This window comes from Engystomops pustulosus, chromosome 4 (genome assembly GCF_040894005.1).
Source record: "Engystomops pustulosus chromosome 4, aEngPut4.maternal, whole genome shotgun sequence".
Classification (NCBI taxonomy): Eukaryota; Metazoa; Chordata; class Amphibia; order Anura; family Leptodactylidae; genus Engystomops; species Engystomops pustulosus.
The window spans coordinates 206,412,744-206,434,880 of NC_092414.1; positions in this window are offsets into that span (position 1 = coordinate 206,412,744).

Below are 22,137 nucleotides of genomic sequence, written 5' to 3' on the forward strand. Positions count from 1 at the left end.
TTAGGAAAAGGTCAGAGCTACTAGATGGAGGAGAGGAGGTTGTGTAATGTGCAGTGAGAGGTACAAGCCTGCTCCTGTCACGTCTCCTTCATCATCCTGTCAGGACTCCAAGAGAAGGACACTCCTTAAACATGCACGGACGTCTTACCTATTCTAGGTGTACGGCTGAGACTTCCTGACCCCTCCAGGGCAAACACTGACTATAGACAGGGCTACCAGGCATGTTCACTGCCTAGAAAGGGTTACAATTGTGACTCCTCCCACAATAGGGCAACAGTCACATAAGTCAGAGGGAGTAAGCCCCTCCCGCACCTGGATGACATAGTACGGAGTCCGCAGTGTGATGTGAAGTCTGCCCCTCCCACCACAGGGTGTTACAGAAGGGAAGGGTCATGTGCGTCGGAGTCTGCTCCTCCCACCAAAGGGTAACACAGAGCAGGGAGATCAGTGATGTAATATCATATTTGCCCCTCATGTCTTGGACATAATTTTTGTGTCACTGATTTCTCTCCTCCTATAATAATGATAATATTTATTTATATAGCGCCATCAAATCCTGTAGCACTTTACAAATCAAAAGCGTCAATACCCTCCCACCATGGGGTGACACAGACAAGAGGGAGGAGCTATGTGATATGGAGTCAACTCCTCCCACCATAGGGTGATGCAGATAAGAGGGAGGAGCTATGTGATATGGAGCCTGTTTCTCCCACCACAGGGTAACACAGACAAGAGGGAGGAGCTATGGGATATGGAGTCTGTTTCTCCCACTACAAGGTTACACAGACATGAGGGAGGAACTATGGGATATGGAGTCAACTCCTCCCACCATAGGGTGATACAGACAAGAGGGAGGAGCTATGTGATATGGAGTCTGATCTTCCCACCAAAGGGTGAGCCAGACAGGACTCTGCCCCTCCCAATATACTGTAAGGTGACACAGACTTATTTGCCAACTCCCCCAACTTAGCAAGGGCAGTCTGTAATTTTCAGTGACCGTCCTAGGAAATATGGAGTCTGCTCTTCCCACTGTAATGTGACAGAAGGGAGGAGCTATATAAAATAGAGTCTGATCCCCCAGTGTAGGGTGACAGACAGGAGGGAGGAGCTGTGTGATATGGAGTAATGTGACAGAAGGAAGGAGCTATATTAAATGGAGTCTTATCCCCCCAGTGTAGGGTGACAGACAGGAGGGAGGAGCTATGTGACATAGAGTCAGGGGGGCTGTGGTACAGGGGATAATGGCTATGGCACGTTTTAGATTCACAGAACAGGTTGAGCAGTTTCTCCGGGATGGTGCCTGGCTCCGCCCATACTTCCTTCTTCCTATTAATATCCTATGACACAGCGGGAAATGACGGGCGGGATCATCAGTTGAGACAAGAACTTGTTAACCCCTTCCTGTCAAGTGCTAAAAAGAGAAAAAAACATTTTTTTTCCTTTTGAGCAAGTGAAACTCCCCCCTAGTGCACGTTCTTCACACCTTACACCAGAAACGTCTTACTATAACTACTAAGATTCTGAGAATAGATCTCAAGATAAAGCTGTGATGTCTCCTTACAAGAACTGGTGAAGTGACATTTAAAGGGGCAGTCTATCTTACAGGGAATGTACCACTGATGAAGTAAAACCTTTTTGTGTCACCCAATAAATGTCCCCTGATTCATTGTTGCAATGTAATATGGCGGATTTAACCATCACAGAGCAAATATGAGGCAGTGACAGACCTTATGTCATTCACTTTAGACATCTGTGATCACCAGCGATCAGCGAGGGAACAGAAGCCGGTGTGTGATTCTCCCACAGCGCCACCACTGGCAGAATAAAGCATTACATGGTGCTCTATAGAAAAAATGGACGTGCTAAGTCCTCCAGAGTAAGAGACGCTCTTGTTTGTCACTCTCTGCCCCGGCTAATAGATGAGGATACGACAAGACTCCACTGTTCCGATATTATATGTATCTGTACATTATACACGTATTGATACAGCACTATACACTGTTTGACACCTTTGACCCTTCCACACTATGGGGGTGTTGGCTGAGACGTCATGTTTGCCTCGTGTGGGTTCGTGGTGTAGATATGTGGCGGTATTATAGTTTCTCCTACGTGGTAATTTGCATACTCTCATGTGGCTTGCTGACTGATATTTCTGGTCCAGGCTTCTTTCTATAGGTTAAGTCAAACGTCAGAAACCTCCAAAATGTGATGGAACCCCCTAAAAGTTCCCCCTGGTTATAATGAGAGGTATCTAGATGATGAGAAGTGTCATAGAATAGACAGCGGACATGTTGTATCTCATTAGAGGCGGTCAGGGAGGAGACCTGGCAATGAAGCCGACTCTTGGATTTTCCATCTATTTGGCATCGCCAGTCCATGTAAAGTGCCATGTCATTAGAAATCTGCTAGTTCTCAGAAATATAAAAGGCTTTTGTAGCAGCTTCCTGGCACTGAGTGCTGCCAGGAACAATCCTGACTTTTCTGCTGACTGGTCCCAGTCCTGCGCTGCACTCACTTTTATTTCACTTCGGAGACGGCAAAGCAGGACAAGTACACAAGGTGTACTGGGAGGCGTCATTTTTAGATTAGGCCGCACCTTTTATATCCTAAAGGCAGCACCGACAATATCCATAGTAATGGCAACCGCAGCGATACTCCCACTATGCCTATTGTAGTGCCCGTGGTTCTGAAGGGGCGTTCAAGTAGTGAAAGGTTTGTACCCATTATCATCCACATCTGGCATCAAAAACATGAACATGTGAACCTATCCTGAAGTTCAGGCTGCGTTCACATGTTGCGTTTTGGCCGGCATTTTCATTGCGTAATTGCCTAATTACATTACTGTTAATATTTGCATTTACAAAACGCTTGCGTTAATGCATCGTTAGCGCACGCATTAACATGGCGTTTATAATGTGTTTTGTAAATGCAAATGTTAACGGTAATGTAATTAGGCAAATCACCTCTCCTCAGCTGTTTTAATGGGTTTCAAACGCCATGAAAACGCAGGTCAAAATGCAACGTGTGAATGCGCCCTTAGGGTCTGGTCACACGCAAGATACTGGGTTCTATTTATCGATCGCATGTGTTTCCAAAGAAACACATATGCGTTCGGATCGAGGACCATACCCTAACGCTTTGTATTGATTCACCTAATTACATTGCTGTCAATATTTGTGTTTACAAAACGCAATGTAAACGTGATGTTAATACATTTGTTAACAAAGTGCAAGGTAACACTGGGGCACATTTACTAAGGGTCCGTCGGACGCATTTCCGTTGGGTTTCCCGAATATTTGCCCTGAATTGCCCCAGGTTTTTGGCGCACGCGATCGGATTTTGGCTCACCCGCGCCAGCTTGCATGCGACACAAATCGGGAGGCGTGGCCATCGGACAACCCAACTGATAATGGGTACAAACCGCAGAATTTACAATTCAAATTGTGTCACAAGACCAGCACTTACATGCACCGGGAGCGGACCTGAGCAGGGAAGCGACACATTCAAGAAATCAGAAGAACAGCGGCTGCTCCGAATCCTCGCCGGACATTCCGGATCGGCCGCATCAACGGGACAGTTAAGTAAATGTGCCTCATTGTGTCAACAATGCGTTTTGTAAACGCAAATGTTAACAGTCAGGTAATTAGGCAAATCACCTTTCCTCGGCTGCAACCAAAACGCAATGTGTGACCGCAACCTTAGAGAAGCTGCTCCTCCTCTGTTTTCACTCTACATCAGAAACTGCATCTGAAAAAGCAAAGATGTGAATGCGGCCTTATATTCAGGAAAGGGCACTACTAACATCACGTCCTGTCCTGTGCCCTCCCCGGTGCCAGCTGTAGTCATCGGTTAGATGAAGGGGTCAATGTATTTACTCCAGCCACTGACCACAATGCCCCGTGCAACATTTGACATCTGTTGGTAATTTGAGGACTTTGGGAGGAAGAATTTCCCCAATCCTCCCGGCACATTACACAAGCTCCATTGAAAGTGGGAATGAGTCAGTGATGAGGCACAGGACCTGCTCTCACTTTATTGCCAAAAAGCAACCCCCATCCAGCACTGCTTATGGACATGAAGGGCTGCATGAAGCTGGATGTGATGTGTAGAATCTATAATCAGGAAATGTCACATCCAGCATCTTCCTCATGGATACGTCTTCAGATGTCTTATTCACTTTTATATCTGGAAACCGTCAGCATGCAGCCGATGTTTTCGAAATTTTCTTTTTATCCTATTTTTTGTGGTTTATCTTGTGGAACATCCTGGCACCTCTACAATCGATCCTGGACTCTGCTGCGAGTCGTTTCCTCCCCTCTTCCTGTTCCTTAAATGCCAATCCTCTGTGTCACCGACTGCCAATCCGACCGCAAAGAGAAAATCCTAAACTACAAGGTGTGGACCAACGCTGCTAAACTCACCTCCCCTTATTCTCACACCCAGGACGCCTCTACTCACCTCCTGTATGCAGTACTCCTATATCCAGGACATCCACCCACCATTATACTCACATCCTCCATACTCCTATATCCAGGACATCTCCCATTATACTCACATCCTCCATACTCCTATATCCAGGACATCCCCCCACCATTATACTCACATCCTCCATACTCCTATATCCAGGACATCCCCCCACCATTATACTCACCTCCTCCATACTCCTATATCCAGGACATCCCCCCCACCATTATACTCACATCCTCCAAACTCCTATATCCAGGACATCCCCCCACCATTATACTCACATCCTCCATACTCCTATATCCAGGACATCCCCCCACCATGATACTCACATCCTCTATACTCCCATATCCAGGACATCTCTCCACCATTATACTCAAATCCTCCATACTCCTATATCCAGGACATCCCCCCACCATTATACTCACATCCTCCATACTCCTATATCAAGGGCATCCCCCCACCATTATACTCACATCCTCCATACTCCTATATCCAGGACATCCCCCCACCATTATACTCACATCCTCCATACTCCTATATCCAGGACATCCCCCTCCCCACACCATTATACTCACATCCTCCATACTCCTATATCCAGGACATCCCCCCACCATTATACTCACATCCTCCATACTCCAATATCCAGGACATCTCTCCACCATTATACAACCCATCCTCCATACTTCTATATCCAGGACATCCCCCCACCATTATACTCACATCCTCCATACTCCTATATCCAGGACATCTCTCCACCATTATACTTACACCCTCCATACTCCTATATCCAGGAGATCTCCCCACCATTATACTCACATCCTCCATACTCCTATATCCAGGACATCTCTCCACCATTATACTTACACCCTCCATACTCCTATATCCAGGACATCCCCCCACCATTATACTCACATCCTCCATACTCCTATATCCAGGACATCCCCCCACCATTATACTCACATCCTCCATACTCCTATATCCAGGACATCCCCCCACCATTATACGCACATCCTCCATACTCCTATATCCAGGACATCCCCCCACCATTATACGCACATCCTCCATACTCCTATATCCAGGACTTCCCCCCACCATTATACTCACATCCTCCATACTCCTATATCCAGGACATCCCCCCACCATTATACTCACATCCTCCATACTGCTATATCCAGGACATCTCTCCACCATTATACTCACATCCTCCATACTCCTATATCCAGGATATCCCCCCACCATTATACTCACATCCTCCATACTCCTATATCCAGGACATCTCTCCACCATTATACTCACATCCTCCATACTCCTATATCCAGGATATCCCGCCACCATTATACTCACATCCTCCATACTCCTATATCCAGGAGATCTCTCCATCATTATACTCACATCCTCCATACTCCTATATCCAGGACATCCCCCCACCATTATACTCACATCCTCCATACTCCTATATCCAGGACATCTCTCCACCATTATACTCACATCCTCCATACTCCTATATCCAGGACATCCCCCCACCATTATACTCACATCCTCTATACTCCTATATCCAGGACATCTCTCCATCATTATACTCACATCCTCCATACTCCTATATCCAGGATATCCCCCCACCATTATACTCACATCCTCCATACTCCTATATCCAGGACATCCCCCCACCATTATACTCACATCCTCCATACTCCTATATCTAGGACATCTCCCCATCATTATACTCACATCCTCCATACTCCTATATCCAGGACATCCCCCCACCATTATACTCACATCCTCCATACTCCTATATCCAGGACATCCCCCCACCATTATACTCACATCCTCCATACTCCTATATCCAGGACATCCCCCCACCATTATGCTCACATCCTCCATACTCCTATATCCAGGACATCTCTCCACCATTATACTCATATCCTCCAAACTCCTATATCCAGGACATCTCTCCACCATTATACTCACATCCTCCATACTCCTATATCCAGGACATCCCCCCACCATTATACTCACATCCCCCGTACTCCTATATCCAGGAGATCTCTCCATCATTATACTCACATCCTCCATACTCCTATATCCAGGACATCCTTCCACCATTATACTCACATCCCCCGTACTCCTATATCCAGGACATCTCTCCACCATTATACTCATATCCTCCAAACTCCTATATCCAGGACATCTCTCCACCATTATACTCACATCCTCCATACTCCTATATCCAGGACATCCCCCCACCATTATACTCACATCCCCCGTACTCCTATATCCAGGAGATCTCTCCATCATTATACTCACATCCTCCATACTCCTATATCCAGGAGATCTCCCCACCATTATACTCACATCCTCCATACTCCTATATCCAGGACATCTCCCCACAATTATACTCACATCCTCCATACTCCTATATCCAGGACATCCCCCCACCATTATACGCACATCCTCCATACTCCTATATCCAGGACATCCCCCCACCATTATACTCACATCCTCCATACTCCTATATCCAGGACATCCCCCCACCATTATACTCACATCCTCCATACTCCTATATCCAGGACATCTCCCCACCATTATACTCACATCCTCCATCCTCCAATATCCAGGACATCCCCCCACCATTATACTCACATCCTCCATACTCCTATATCCAGGACATCTCCCCACCATTATACTCACATCCTCCATACTCCTATATCCAGGACATCTCTCCATCATTATACTCACATCCTCCATACTCCTATATCCAGGACATCCCCCCACCATTATACTCACATCCTCCATACTCCTATATCCAGGAGATCTCCCCACCATTATACTCACATCCTCCATACTCCTATATCCAGGACATCTCTCCATCATTATACTCACATCCTCCATACTTCTATATCCAGGACATCCCCCCCACCATTATACTCACAACCTCCATACTCCTATACCCAGGACATCCCCCCACCATTATACTCACATCCTCCATACTCCTATATCCAGGACATCTCTCCACCATGATACTCACATCCTCCATACGCCTATATCCAGGACATCCCCCCCACCATTATACTCACATCCTCCATACTCCTATATCCAGGACATCCCCCCACCATTATACTCACATCCTCCATACTCCTATATCCAGGACATCTCTCCACCATTATACTCACATCCTCTATACTCCTATATCCAAGAGATCTCCCCACCATTATACTCACATCCTCCATACTCCTATATCCAGGAGATCTCCCCACCATTATACTCACATCCTCCATACTCCTATATCCAGGAGATCTCCCCACCATTATACTCACATCCTCCATACTCCTATATCCAGGACATCCCCCCACCATTATACTCACATCCTCCATACTCCTATATCCAGGACATCCCCCCACCATTATACTCACATCCTCCATACTCCTATATCCAGGACATCCCCCCACCATTATACTCACATCCTCCATACTGCTATATCCAGGAGATCTCCCCACCATTATAATCCCATCCTCCATACTCCTATATCCAGGACATCTCTCCACCATTATACTCACATCCTCCATACTGCTATATCCAGGAGATCTCCCCACCATTATACTCACATCCTCCATACTCCTATATCCAGGACATCTCTCCATCATTATACTCACATCCTCCATACTCCTATATCCAGGACATCTCCCCACCATTATACTCACATCCTCCATACTCCTATATCCAGGACATCCCCCCACCATTATACTCACATCCTCCATACTCCTATATCCAGGACATCCCCCCACCATTATACTCACATCCTCCATACTCCTATATCCAGGGCATCTCTCCACCATTATACTCCCATCCTCCATACTCCTATATCCAGGACATCCCCCCACCATTATACTCACATCCTCCATACTCCTATATCTAGGACATCTCTCCACCATTATACTCACATCCTCCATACTCCTATATTCAGGACATCTCTCCACCATTATACTCACATCCTCCATACTCCTATATCCAGGAGATCTCCCCACCATTATACTCACATCCTCTATACTCCTATATCCAGGACATCCCCCCACCATTATACTCACATCCTCCATACTCCTATATCCAGGACATCCCCCCACCATTATACTCACATCCTTCATACTCCTATATCCAGGAGATCTCCCCACCATTATACTCACATCCTCTATACTCCTATATCCAGGACATCCCCCCACCATTATACTCACATCCTCTATACTCCTATATCCAGGACATCCCCCCACCATTATACTCACATCCTCCATACTCCTATATCCAGGACATCCCCCCACCATTATACTCACATCCTCTATACTCCTATATCCAGGACATCTCTCCACCATTATACTCACATCCTCCATACTCCTATATCCAGGACATCCCCCCACCATTATACTCACATCCTCTATACTCCTATATCCAAGACATCTCTCCATCATTATACTCACATCCTCCATACTCCTATATCCAGGAGATCTCCCCACCATTATACTCACATCCTCCATAATCCTATATCCAGGACATCTCCCCAACATTATACTCACATCCTCCATACTCCTATATCCAGGACATCCCCCCACCATTATACTCACATCCTCCATACTCCTATATCCAGGACTTCTCCCCACCATTATACTCACATCCTCCATACTCCTATATCTAGGACATCCCCCTCCCCACACCATTATACTCACATCCTCCATACTCCTATATTCAGGACATCTCTCCACCGTTATACTCACATCCTCCATACTCCTATATCTAGGACATCTCTCCACCATTATACTCACATCCTCCATACTCCTATATTCAGGACATCTCTCCACCATTATACTCACATCCTCCATACTCCTATATCCAGGAGATCTCCCCACCATTATACTCACATCCTCTATACTCCTATATCCAGGACATCCCCCCACCATTATACTCACATCCTCCATACTCCTATATCCAGGACATCCCCCCACCATTATACTCACATCCTTCATACTCCTATATCCAGGAGATCTCCCCACCATTATACTCACATCCTCTATACTCCTATATCCAGGACATCCCCCCACCATTATACTCACATCCTCTATACTCCTATATCCAGGACATCCCCCCACCATTATACTCACATCCTCCATACTCCTATATCCAGGACATCCCCCCACCATTATACTCACATCCTCCATACTCCTATATCCAGGACATCTCTCCACCATTATACTCACATCCTCCATACTCCTATATCCAGGACATCCCCCCACCATTATACTCACATCCTCTATACTCCTATATCCAGGACATCTCTCCATCATTATACTCACATCCTCCATACTCCTATATCCAGGAGATCTCCCCACCATTATACTCACATCCTCCATAATCCTATATCCAGGACATCTCCCCAACATTATACTCACATCCTCCATACTCCTATATCCAGGACATCCCCCCACCATTATACTCACATCCTCCATACTCATATATCCAGGACTTTTCCCCACCATTATACTCACATCCTCCATACTCCTATATCTAGGACATCCCCCTCCCCACACCATTATACTCACATCCACCATACTCCTATATCCAGGACATCTCTCCACCGTTATACTCACATCCTCCATACTCCTATATCCAGGACATCCCCCCACCATTATACTCACATCCTCCATACTCCTATATCCAGGACATCCTCCCACCATTATACTCACATCCCCAGTACTCCTATATCCAGGACATCTCTCCACCATTATACTCACATCCTCCATACTCCTATATCCAGGACATCCCCCCACCATTATACTCACATCCTCCATACTCCTATATCCAGGACATCCCCCCACCATTATACTCACATCCTCCATACTCCTATATCCAGGACATCTCTCCACCATTATACTCACATCCTCCATACTCCTATATCCAGGACATCCCCCCACCATTATACTCACATCCTCCATACTCCTATATCCAGGACATCCCCCATCATTATACTTACATCCTCCATACTCCTATATCCAGGACATCCCCCCACCATTATACTCACATCCTCCATACTCCTATATCCAGGACATCTCTCCACCATTATACTCACATCCTCCATACTGCTATATCCAGGAGATCTCCCCACCATTATACTCACATCCTCCATACTCCTATATCCAGGACATCCCCCCACCATTATACTCACATCCTCCATACTCCTATATCCAGGACATCCCCCCACCATTATACTCACATCCTCCATACTCCTATATCCAGGACATCCCCCCACCATTATACTCACATCCTCCATACTCCTATATCCAGGACATTTCTCCACCATTATACTCACATCCTCCATACTCCTATATCCAGGACATATCTCCACTTTTATACTCACATCCTCCATACTCCTATATCCAGGACATCCCCCCACCATTATACTCACATCCTCCATACTCCTATATCCAGGACATCCCCCACCATTATACTCACATCCTCCATTCTCCTATATCCACAATCCAGCTCTAATATTTAGCTTTTCTAATATTACCCCCTTTCACATACAGCTCAGCCTTCCCCGGAGTTTTGCTTTCCAATAGCTTTAAATGTATGAAGATTCTCTTAAAGTTTTCAGAATTTAAATTTTGAAAATCTGTTTCGTGATCTACCTGTGATCTGCTATTAATAGTAAAGATTGGCTGCATGCCCAATAGTAGAATAGACACCCTCACCTGAGCGTCCCTCATCAGACTTATAAACCCCAAATAAGACCCAGTGATTAAGACCCCAGTTAGTATAATGCCCCCGTCCCCTGCTCTTGGCATAAGGTATTTGTTTGTCCCAGAAGGGACTGATTCGGGGACAAAATGCTAATGGAAACTGTCAGTAGGCAGGCTCCCTGCTAATAACTTATTTGGACTGTAATAATTCCTTATGTCCATTGTGGTATTCCTTGTACACAGGCTATTAACCCCTTAATCTCCCACAGAGATAATACACGTCTCGGGCAGTCAGGGGCAGCTTGTTGATGGTTTCCACATTGACACAGCGCAGCCCAAAGACACTACACATGTCCAGAATAAAACTCTAGCGACAGTTTCCCATTCATCGGTAAAGCAGAGAGCAAGACTGCCAAGATAAGAAATGGTTAATGCTGTGGTTAGGGGAAGACTGGGGTGATTCATCTGTAAAAATCCCAGCATTACAGCTGGACGCCCCACAGAGATGTGAGAAGCAGCCAGAGGGGAGGACAGGCTCAGTAACACCAGATGTACGAGAACCGCCACATGTTCAGCTCTGCTATGTCACATGTAGCCACTGCAGATCACCCTGGGTTCAATGTTTGGAGGGTGAAATCCCTGCTTGTAATGGGGGCCCTTATAATAGTACAGTGACGTAATAAGACGACTCACACATACAAAGGTTTCAGGACCAGAGATGTGAGAGATAAAGTGGTGAACATGGAGGGGGCAGGGGGTGCCAGGCTTCTCCTCTAAGTCTGTATTCAGACAGATGCAACAGAAAACGGATAACAAAATGGCGCCTGAGTCCCAGATAGAACTGCACAGGTCCACGTTCTGTCAGTGGTAGTCACACAAAGCCCACAGAGCAAATATACTCAATGGGGCTCATTTACTAAGGGTCAGCGGACCGCACTATCGTCATCGATTTCTGATGTGCGGCGCATTTAGAAGGGCTTTTTGTCGCACGCAATCAAATTTTGGCGCATCACGGTACACAAATCGGGGGGCGGGCCGTCGGACGATCCGACGGATTCGGACAACCCACGGGATTTAACATTCAAAATTGTGTGGCAAGACAATGCACTCACATACACCGGGAAGAAGAAGGTGAACTCCGGCGGACCTGAGCGGGGAAGCGACACATGCAGGATATCGGGATATCTTAGTGAATCACGGCAGCTCCGAATCCTCGTCAGACAACGCACCTCGGGGATCACGACGGGTAAGTAAATGTGCCCCAATGTGAATTAGTTATTCCATTAAAGAACAAACCATTCCCACTCATGGCTGATAACAGTGAACAATAGATTATACTCATTTGTGCATCATGTATAAGCGGACAGACCCCATAATCTGGTAGTCGCACACACATAAAAATAAGTGGGCGGAGCATGACATACGAATACTTTGTGTCATGCTCCGCCCCGTAGAAGTAAAACTGTATTAGTTTTGCCAATAGTGTTCCTTTAATTGGAGAGAAGCAGATGCCGGTCAGTTATGGCACCGCTTATCCACAAAGTATACAATGAGATCATTAAAGATGAATTTTCCCTATTTTACTCTGAAGCAGGTCATGGACTCGCCATTATCGACTTTCCTCTTACAACCTATCTCCCTTTGGGCGTCTTAAGAATAGATTTACAAAATAACCCAATAATTGTAACGCCGCACACACCCCTGTCTATTAATCCTCTGCTCTTATAGAGTCCCTCTGTACTGGGGATCCTCGCCTTCTTAGGGTGTCCTCCATCTCCGCAGCGCCGCAGGGTTGTCCCATTATCCTTTAATTAAGTTGCTGAATGACATCTGAAGAGCCGGACGCTCGTGCCATACGTCTGTAACAACTTCATCCAATATGGCTGCCATTGTTGCTTATGTTGTGGTTATCACCCAGCTTTCCCAGAATCCTGAAAAAAGCAAAACTCCATAGGTAATTATATGTTGGTTTATGTCTTAAAGGCGATGTCATAGTAACATATGTGTGGTTGACCTCTGTGTAGCCTGCGTCTGTGTGTAGCGTATACCCAGCTTTCTACGGTGACTCACACACCTTGGGGGGTGACCTGTGTGTGTCTGGGGGTCAGTCCCTGTGAGGTGAGTCACATGTCCCAGACAGGGCAGGGTGTCTTGTCTGTCTGTCTATCTGGGTGTTAAGAGAGAGGGTTGTCTGTCTCTTTTTGCATCCAGACAAAAACATGTTTTCTGTCCCGGAGGAGGAAATTCTTTGTCTGGAAAACATAACCAGGAAGAGCAGATATTACGGTATATATACGGGAGGGGGAGGGGGTACTTAACCCCAATATCCATGTCTCTCTTATCACAGGGGTCAGGAAGCTGAGATATAAGGTCCTGAAAACAAGGAGGAGGGGGGGCCAAGTTCTCCTCCTTGCAAAATATATGTAAAATCCCCGAAAATTCACTGTCTGTAGCACGATACTCACCTGATGCTTCATTCACACGTAATCGTATAAATGGGGACAATAAGGACACGGGAGGAGGAGCAAGACTCATTTAAAGGGATTGTCCCTATAATACACACATCAAAGTGAGGGAGAGACTTGGGGAGATACAGAGGTTTCACACACCTTGTATAAGGACTTTATTTTTAATTTGCCTTCTCGTCTTCCAAGTTTTTGGGGCAGAAAAAGTTAAACCTTTAGGAAAAATTCTAAATAGACAAATCCACATGTAAAAAAACACGTATTTTGGATGCGGATTTTCCAAAGTGTTCCTTATATTGACCTGTGCACTTGAACGTATGAAAACGGCCGTACACGGGTAGCATACGGCGGCCTTCCATTTACGTACCGTACCCTAAGTGAGCTGTATAAAAACATAGAGCATGTCCTATTTTGTCATGGATTTCCGTTCCATATGCCCCATAGAAGTTTATGGGAACATATATGCATATGTGCTGCATACGGTTGTACAATGTATACTGCCGTATATATGTGCAGTATCCAGAACCGATGGAAGGAGCATTCTGTCTGTCATCCATCATTTGCCAGCCCACCATATTATATATGTATACGGTGCCATATGGATGGAAATAGTCCCATATACACGGATTCATACAGCACGAAAATACAGGACTGGAGGGATCACATGTTCGTGTGAATGCAGCCTATACTAATTATTACTCTTCTGTCCGTGCAGGCGTATCGGGAGATAAAAGATATGAGTTATAATATAAAAAAACAAATTAGGATTAGGAATTTTAAGTATATTTTACAGAAAAATTTGGAACCCCCAAAATATAATCCATGTGTCATGACAGCATTGTTCCCTCGTTACCACTTGCAGGACGACCTCCCTCGTTGTATAATGGATGAATCACATTCTAGATTCCCTGGACAACACGTGGACATCATGAGACGACTGTGCTGATCCGTGGGATTTTATACAGTGATAGTTAAGCCCCCCCCCCCCCCCAAAAGAAAAACAGGACATGAAGTCATAGGAAGTAAAGGGTTAAATACTGCGGATGAGGGGTTAACGGGAAAGTTAAAGTCTGTGTCTCCAGAGGGAGGTTAAACATGGGAAGACAGATGCCAGGTGTCTGTATTTCCCAGAAACAACTCTCCGAGCTGGACAGCTCCCAAACCAGAGAGCGAGACCCAGAAGAGCCGGCAGGAAGGAGAGAGGGAAAACCAGGCGTCATGGCTGGAGCTACAGCTACGCTACGGTATAGATCGCCGACATCTTATCCCCGCCCCCAATCCAGCTGACTTATTATCCAATCCTCAAGCGGATTAACGAGAGGGCGAGATTCCACATCACGGTAATTATAGGCGCGTCTTAAGTGTATAATTACATGTCATTAAGTGTCCTCAGGAGGTGACAATATAATTACATGATCCTGTTTGGCAAGGACCACGCAACTAATGTGACGTATAGCAATAAGGAAGTCGTCCGAAACTGGAAGCCTACAATAAATAATATATAGTGTGATGTTATATACAATAGTGTTATAGAGGTTCTGATAGGCTGAGGAGCTGGGATGATGTATAGAGAATATATAAGATGTTACAGGGTAATGAGAGGATCAGGAGCCGGGTTACTGTAATAAGATGTTACAGGGGTAATAAGCGGAACAGGAGCCGGGTTACTGTAATAAGATGTTACAGGGTAATAAGAGGATCAGGAGCCGGGTTACTGTAATAAGATGTTACAGGGGTAATAAGAGGATCAGGAGCCGGGTTACTGTAATAAGATGTTACAGGGGTAATAAGAGGATCAGGAGCCGGGTTACTGTAGTAAGATGTTACAGGGGTAATAAGAGGATCAGGAGCCGGGTTACTGTAATAAGATGTTACAGGGGTAATAAGAGGATCAGGAGCCGGGTTACTGTAATAAGATGTTACAGGGTAATGAGAGGATCAGGAGCCGGGTTACTGTAATAAGATGTTACAGGGGTAATAAGAGGATCAGGAGCCGGGTTACTGTAATAAGATGTTACAGGGGTAATAAGAGGATCAGGAGCCGGGTTACTGTAATAAGATGTTACAGGGGTAATAAGGGGATCAGGAGCCGGGTTACTGTAATAAGATGTTACAGGGGTAATAAGAGGATCAGGAGCCGGGTTACTGTAATAAGATGTTACAGGGGTAATAAAAGGATCAGGAGCCGGGTTACTGTAATAAGATGTTACAGGGGTAATAAGAGGATCAGGTGCCGGATTACTGTAATAAGATGTTACAGGGGTAATAAGAGGATCAAGAGCCGGGTTACTGTAATAAGATGTTACAGGGGTAATAGGAGGATCAGGAGTCGGGTTACTGTAATAAGATGTTACAGGGGTAATAAGAGGATCAGGAGCCGGGATACTGTAATAAGATGTTACAGGGGTAATAAGAGGATCAGGAGCCGGGTTACTGTAATAGGATGTTACAGGGGTAATAAGAGGATAAGGAGCCGGGTTACTGTAATAAGATGTCACAGGGGTAATAAGAGGATCAGGAGCCGGGTTACTGTAATAAGATGTTACAGGGGTAATAAGAGGATCAGGAGCTGGGTTACTGTAATAAGATGTTACAGGGGTAATAAGAGGGTCAGGAGCCGGGTTACTGTAATAAGATGTTACAGGGTAATAAGGGGATCAGGAGCCGGGTTACTGTAATAAGATGTTACAGGGGTAATAAGAGGATCAGGAGCCGGGTTACTGTAATAAGATGTTACAGGGTAATAAGAGGATCAGGAGCCGGATTACTGTAATAAGATGTTACAGGGGTAATAAGAGGATCAGGAGCTGGGTTACTGTAATAAGATGTTACAGGGTAATAAGAGGATCAGGAGCCGGGTTACTGTAATAAGATGTTACAGGGGTAATAAGAGGATCAGGAGCCGGGTTACTGTAATAAGATGTTACAGGGGTAATAAGAGGATCAGGAGCCGGGTTACTGTAATAGGATGTTACAGGGTAATAAGAGGCCAGGAGCCGGGTTACTGTAATAACATATTACAGGGTAATAAGAGGACCAGGAGTCGGGTTACTGTAATAAGATGTTACAGGGGTAATAGGAGGATCAGGAGCCGGGTTACTGTAATAAGATGTTACAGGGTAATAAGAGGATCAGGAGCCGGGTTACTGTAATAAGATGTTACAGGGTAATAAGAGGATCAGGAGCCGAGTTACTGTAATAAGATGTTACAGGGTCATAAGGGGATAAGGAACCGGGTTACTGTAATAAGATGTTACAGGGTAATAAGAGGATCAGGAGCCGAGTTACTGTAATAAGATGTTACAGGGTCATAAGGGGATCAGGAGCCGGGTTACTGTAATAAGATGTTACAGTGTTAATAAGAGGATCAGGAGCCGGGTTACTGTAATAAGATGTTACAGGGGTAATAAGAGGATCAGGAGCCGGGTTACTGTAATAAGATGTTACCGGGCAATAAGAGGATCAGGAGCCGGGTTACTGTAATAAGATGTTACAGGGTAATAAGAGGACCAGGAGCCGGGTTACTGTAATAAGATGCTACAGGGTAATAAGAGGATCAGGAGCCAAGTTACTGTAATAAGATGTTACAGGGTAATAAGAGGATCAGGAGCCGGGTGACTGTAATAAGATGTTACAGGGTAATAAGAGGATCAGGAGCCGGGTTACTGTAATAAGATGTTACAGGGGTAATAAGAGGATCAGGAGCCGGGTTACTGTAATAAGATGTTACAGGGGTAATAAGAGGACCAGGAGCCGGGTTACTGTAATAAGATGTTACAGGGGTAATAAGAGGATCAGGAGCCGGGTTACTGTAATAAGATGTTACAGTGTAATAGGGGATCAGGAGCTGGGTTACTGTAATAAGATGTTACAGGGGTAATAAGAGGATCAGGAGCCAGGTTACTGTAATAAGATGTTACAGGGGTAATAAGAGGATCAGGAGCCGGGTTACTGTAATAAGATGTTACAGGGGTAATAAGAGGATCAGGAGCCGGGTTACTGTAATAAGATGTTACAGGGGTAATAAGAGGATCAGGAGCCGGGTTACTGTAATAAGATGTTACAGGGGTAATAAGAGGATCAGGAGCCGGGTTACTGTAATAAGATGTTACAGGGGTAATAAGAGGATCAGGAGCCGGGTTACTGTAATAAGATGTTACAGGGGTAATAAGAGGATCAGGAGCCGGATTACTGTAATAAGATGTTACAGGGGTAATAAGAGGATCAGGAGCCGGGTTACTGTAATAAGATGTTACAGGGTAATAAGAGGATCAGGAGCCGGGTTACTGTAATAAGATGTTACAGGGGTAATAAGAGGATCAGGAGCCGGGTTACTGTAATAAGATGTTACAGGGTTAATAGGAGGATCAGGAGTCGGGTTACTGTAATAAGATGTTACAGGGGTAATAAGAGGATCAGGAGCCGGGATACTGTAATAAGATTTTACAGGGGTAATAAGAGGATCAGGAGCCGGGTTACTGTAATAAGATGTTACAGGGGTAATAAGAGGGTCAGGAGCCGGGTTACTGTAATAAGATGTTAGAGGGTAATAAGGGGATCAGGAGCCGGGTTACTGTAATAAGATGTTACAGGGGTAATAAGAGGATCAGGAGCCGGGTTACTGTAATAAGATGTTACAGGGTAATAAGAGGATCAGGAGCCAAGTTACTGTAATAAGATGTTACAGGGTAATAAGAGGATCAGGAGCCGGGTGACTGTAATAAGATGTTACAGGGTAATAAGAGGATCAGGAGCCGGGTTACTGTAATAAGATGTTACAGGGGTAATAAGAGGATCAGGAGCCGGGTTACTGTAATAAGATGTTACAGGGGTAATAAGAGGATCAGGAGCCGGGTTACTGTAATAAGATGTTACAGGGGTAATAAGAGGATCAGGAGCCGGGTGACTGTAATAAGATGTTACAGGGGTAATAAGAGGATAAGGAGCCGGGTTACTGTAATAAGATGTTACAGGGGTAATAAGAGGATCAGGAGCCGGGTTACTGTAATAAGATGTTACAGGGGTAATAAGAGGATCAGGAGCCGGGTTACTGTAATAAGATGTTACAGGGGTAATAAGAGGATCAGGAGCCGGGTTACTGTAATAAGATGTTACAGGGTAATAAGAGGATCAGGAGCCGGGTTACTGTAATAAGATGTTACAGGGGTAGTAAGAGGATCAGGAGCCGGGTTACTGTAATAAGATGTTACAGGGGTAATAAGAGGATCAGGAGCCTGGTTACTGTAATAAGATGTTACAGGGGTAATAAGAGGATCAGGAGCCGGGTTACTGTAATAAGATGTTACAGGGGTAATAAGAGGATCAGGAGCCGGGTTACTGTAATAAGATGTTACAGGGGTAATAAGAGGATCAGGAGCCGGGTTACTGTAATAAGATGTTACAGGGTAATAAGGGGATCAGGAGCCGGGTTACTGTAATACAATGTTACAGGGGTAATAAGAGGATCAGGAGCCGGGTTACTGTAATAAGATGTTACAGGGTAATATAATTTATGGCCTGTTATTAGACATGTTTTCTGTAATGTTATACATTGTAGATACACTATAATAACACTATTATAGACCGCACTGCTGAGTTGCTTATATATTATCTGTACTATTTGCAGTGTGTAGTTCTGCTTATACCATATTTCTTTTTTAACATAAGTCTTCTGATCATTATCGGCTTTCTGCCACCCTCTCTGGAGCAGCATTACAGGAAGGGCCGCGTGAAGACAGCAAGAGATCCCACATCATCAAATCCTGTGGACCACAGACCAATTCTGTATTATTACAAAAATGCCCCAGCTACTCTTTCTTAAAGAAAAGTAAAAAAAAAAAAGTTGTGAAATACCAAGTGTAAAGTAGAAAGCGAACCTATCACCAGGAATGTCATTTTTAGCTGGTGACAGGTTTTAATAGCCAATGATATGCTGATTTTAAATACCGTATTTTCCGGACTATAAGGCGCACATAAAAGCCTTGGATTTCCTTGGAAATCCAAAGTGCGCCTTATAGTCCGGTGCGCCCTATAGGAGGGCAGCGGACCCTACATTACATAGGTCCCCGCTACCGAAGACAGCAGATCTCCAGCGGGAACTGCAGACCACGCGGCACGAACAACTTCTGCCGCGTCGGTCTGCAGTTCCCGCTGGAGATCTGCTGTCTCCGGTCTCCAGTAGCGGGGACCTATGTAAGTATGGTCCACTGCCATCCTCCACCTCCCCCTCACCTTCCCCGTTCACCTTCCCCGTTCACCTCTCCGCGTCACCGCGTCTCGTCGGGTCTCGTCTCCGGGTCGCGTCGCGTCTCTTCTCGTCGGGTATCCGCTCCGCCCCCGGACCTCCGCCACGCCCCCGGACCCTGCGCCTTATAGTCCGATGCGCCTTATATATGGAATTATTCCATATATAAGGCGCATCGGACTGATGCGCCTTATATTCCGGTGCGCCTAATGGCCCGGAAAATACGGTATGCTTTTGTCAGCATTGTGAATCATTTCTGTAGTTTATATAAGTTTAATTCACATTATGTGGCTCCCTGCCAGCAGTGAGTGGTGAGTCCCGGGGGAGGGGCAGCTCTCACATACTCAAAAATACATTAAAAAAATTAGAAAAAATGTTCAACTCTCATTTTCCAAAAAGAAAAAGAAATAGTACTTTCCAGTTGATAGTCACTCATACCACTCCACCATATTCAGGATTCAGGAATTGAAGACCCGTAGTAATCCATTTACCAGCGGTAGTTCCCAAGTAAGTTTCACGTTGTCGGCGTAAATTCACCTCTGTATCTTGCCTTCGTTTGTTTAAAATCAATTATGGATCCTACATAAGGCTACATTTCCATGACGTTGTGCTTGCTGTACCGTAGCACGGCAGGCACACATTGGCGCCCGGGAGAGGAGGAGGGGGTGAGCGCTGCTCACATCCGCCCCTCTGCTTTGCGATACATGGTGCACAGCGCCGTATTCCAGGGAAAGATAGGACACGCCCTATCTTGCTCCCGGCTATGGAACGGTATGGTGCTGCACGTGTGTGGTACCGTACTGCTCCCGTACGGCGCTGTGCGCCCATTGCCATCTACGGGGGACATATATACGGCGTATATACATCGGCCGTATATTTTTCCCCCATACGGTCGTGTGAATATAAAGGAAACTAAAGGAACAAACCGATCGTGCTGATCACCAAAGTCTAAGGATAAAAGTAATTTTATTTGTAAACTCACAAACAAGTTTAAAATTGCGCCTGTAGTTTCAAACTGTAAAAAACGCCAAGGCAACTCGTCTGACCTCAGGTTACCATCAGGTCTACTTTAATAGGTAGATCTCTGATGGGAGGTTTCCTTTAGGGTGCGTTTTTCAGATGCAGTTTTTGATGCCCAAACCAGGAATAGAGTAAAAATAGGAGGATGAGCAGCATCTGAAAAACTGAACAAGAGGCCACAAAGGGAGGGTGACTTAAGGCATCCCTATCTTCTGTTCTATAACACCTAGAAACATGGGGGCAGATTTACTTACCCAGTCCATTCGCGATCCAGCGGTGCGTTCTCTGCTGAGGATTCGGGTTCTTCTGGGATTCACTAAGGCAGTTCCTCCGACGTCCACAAGGTGTCGCTGCTGCGCTGAATTTCATCGGAATGCACTGAACTTCACCAAGCCGGGCTGGGTGTGCAGGTAAGCACGTGTCCAGCGACACTTTTTTTAAAAAAATGCAGCGGTTTTTCCAAATCCGTCGGGATTTCGTACGGCAACGCCCCCCGATTTACGCCCCGTGCATGCCGGTGCCGATGCGACACAATCCGATCACGTGCGCCAAAATCCTGGGACAATACAAGAAAAATCATCGCAAAACGGAAAAATTTGCGTAGCCCGCCGGAAAAACGTGATTCGGCCCTTTGTAAATGACCCCCATGGTATCATATTAAGACAAGATTCTCATCTTTCAAAGCACATCAGGTTTGTGGTTCTTTGGGCTACATGTGATACGCATAGTCAAATACATTGGTGCACATGCTTTGAAAAAGTCGCAATTTCTTGCGCAAGACCAGGAATTGCAACTCCCATGCCCCTTATGCAACCTACATGCCAAATGGATGTGGAAGGGCGCAGAGTATCAGTTCCTGACATATGTTATAGCGCATCGAAATAGGTGCACAAGAGCTGCTGCACAATGGGGCACATTTACTGTCGTTATCAACCCTGATCGGCGCTACCATGGATTATAGGAGATAACTTTTGACGTTTTTCTCTCAATATCACTGCATGGTCACTGCATTTGGTGTAAGTTTTCATGGTTTTGCATGTGTCTGTTAGGCTATCCTAAGAGACTAGCTCTCCATACATAAGAAAATGCTGTTCTCAATGGATCCTGTTATTCTTGCCCATGACATGTTCAAGAACTTTCCACCTATGACCCAGTACAGGTGAGTTATGTAATGTCTATGTGTTTCTGTTTACAGAGAGGAGCTGCACCCACAGAGCTGGCG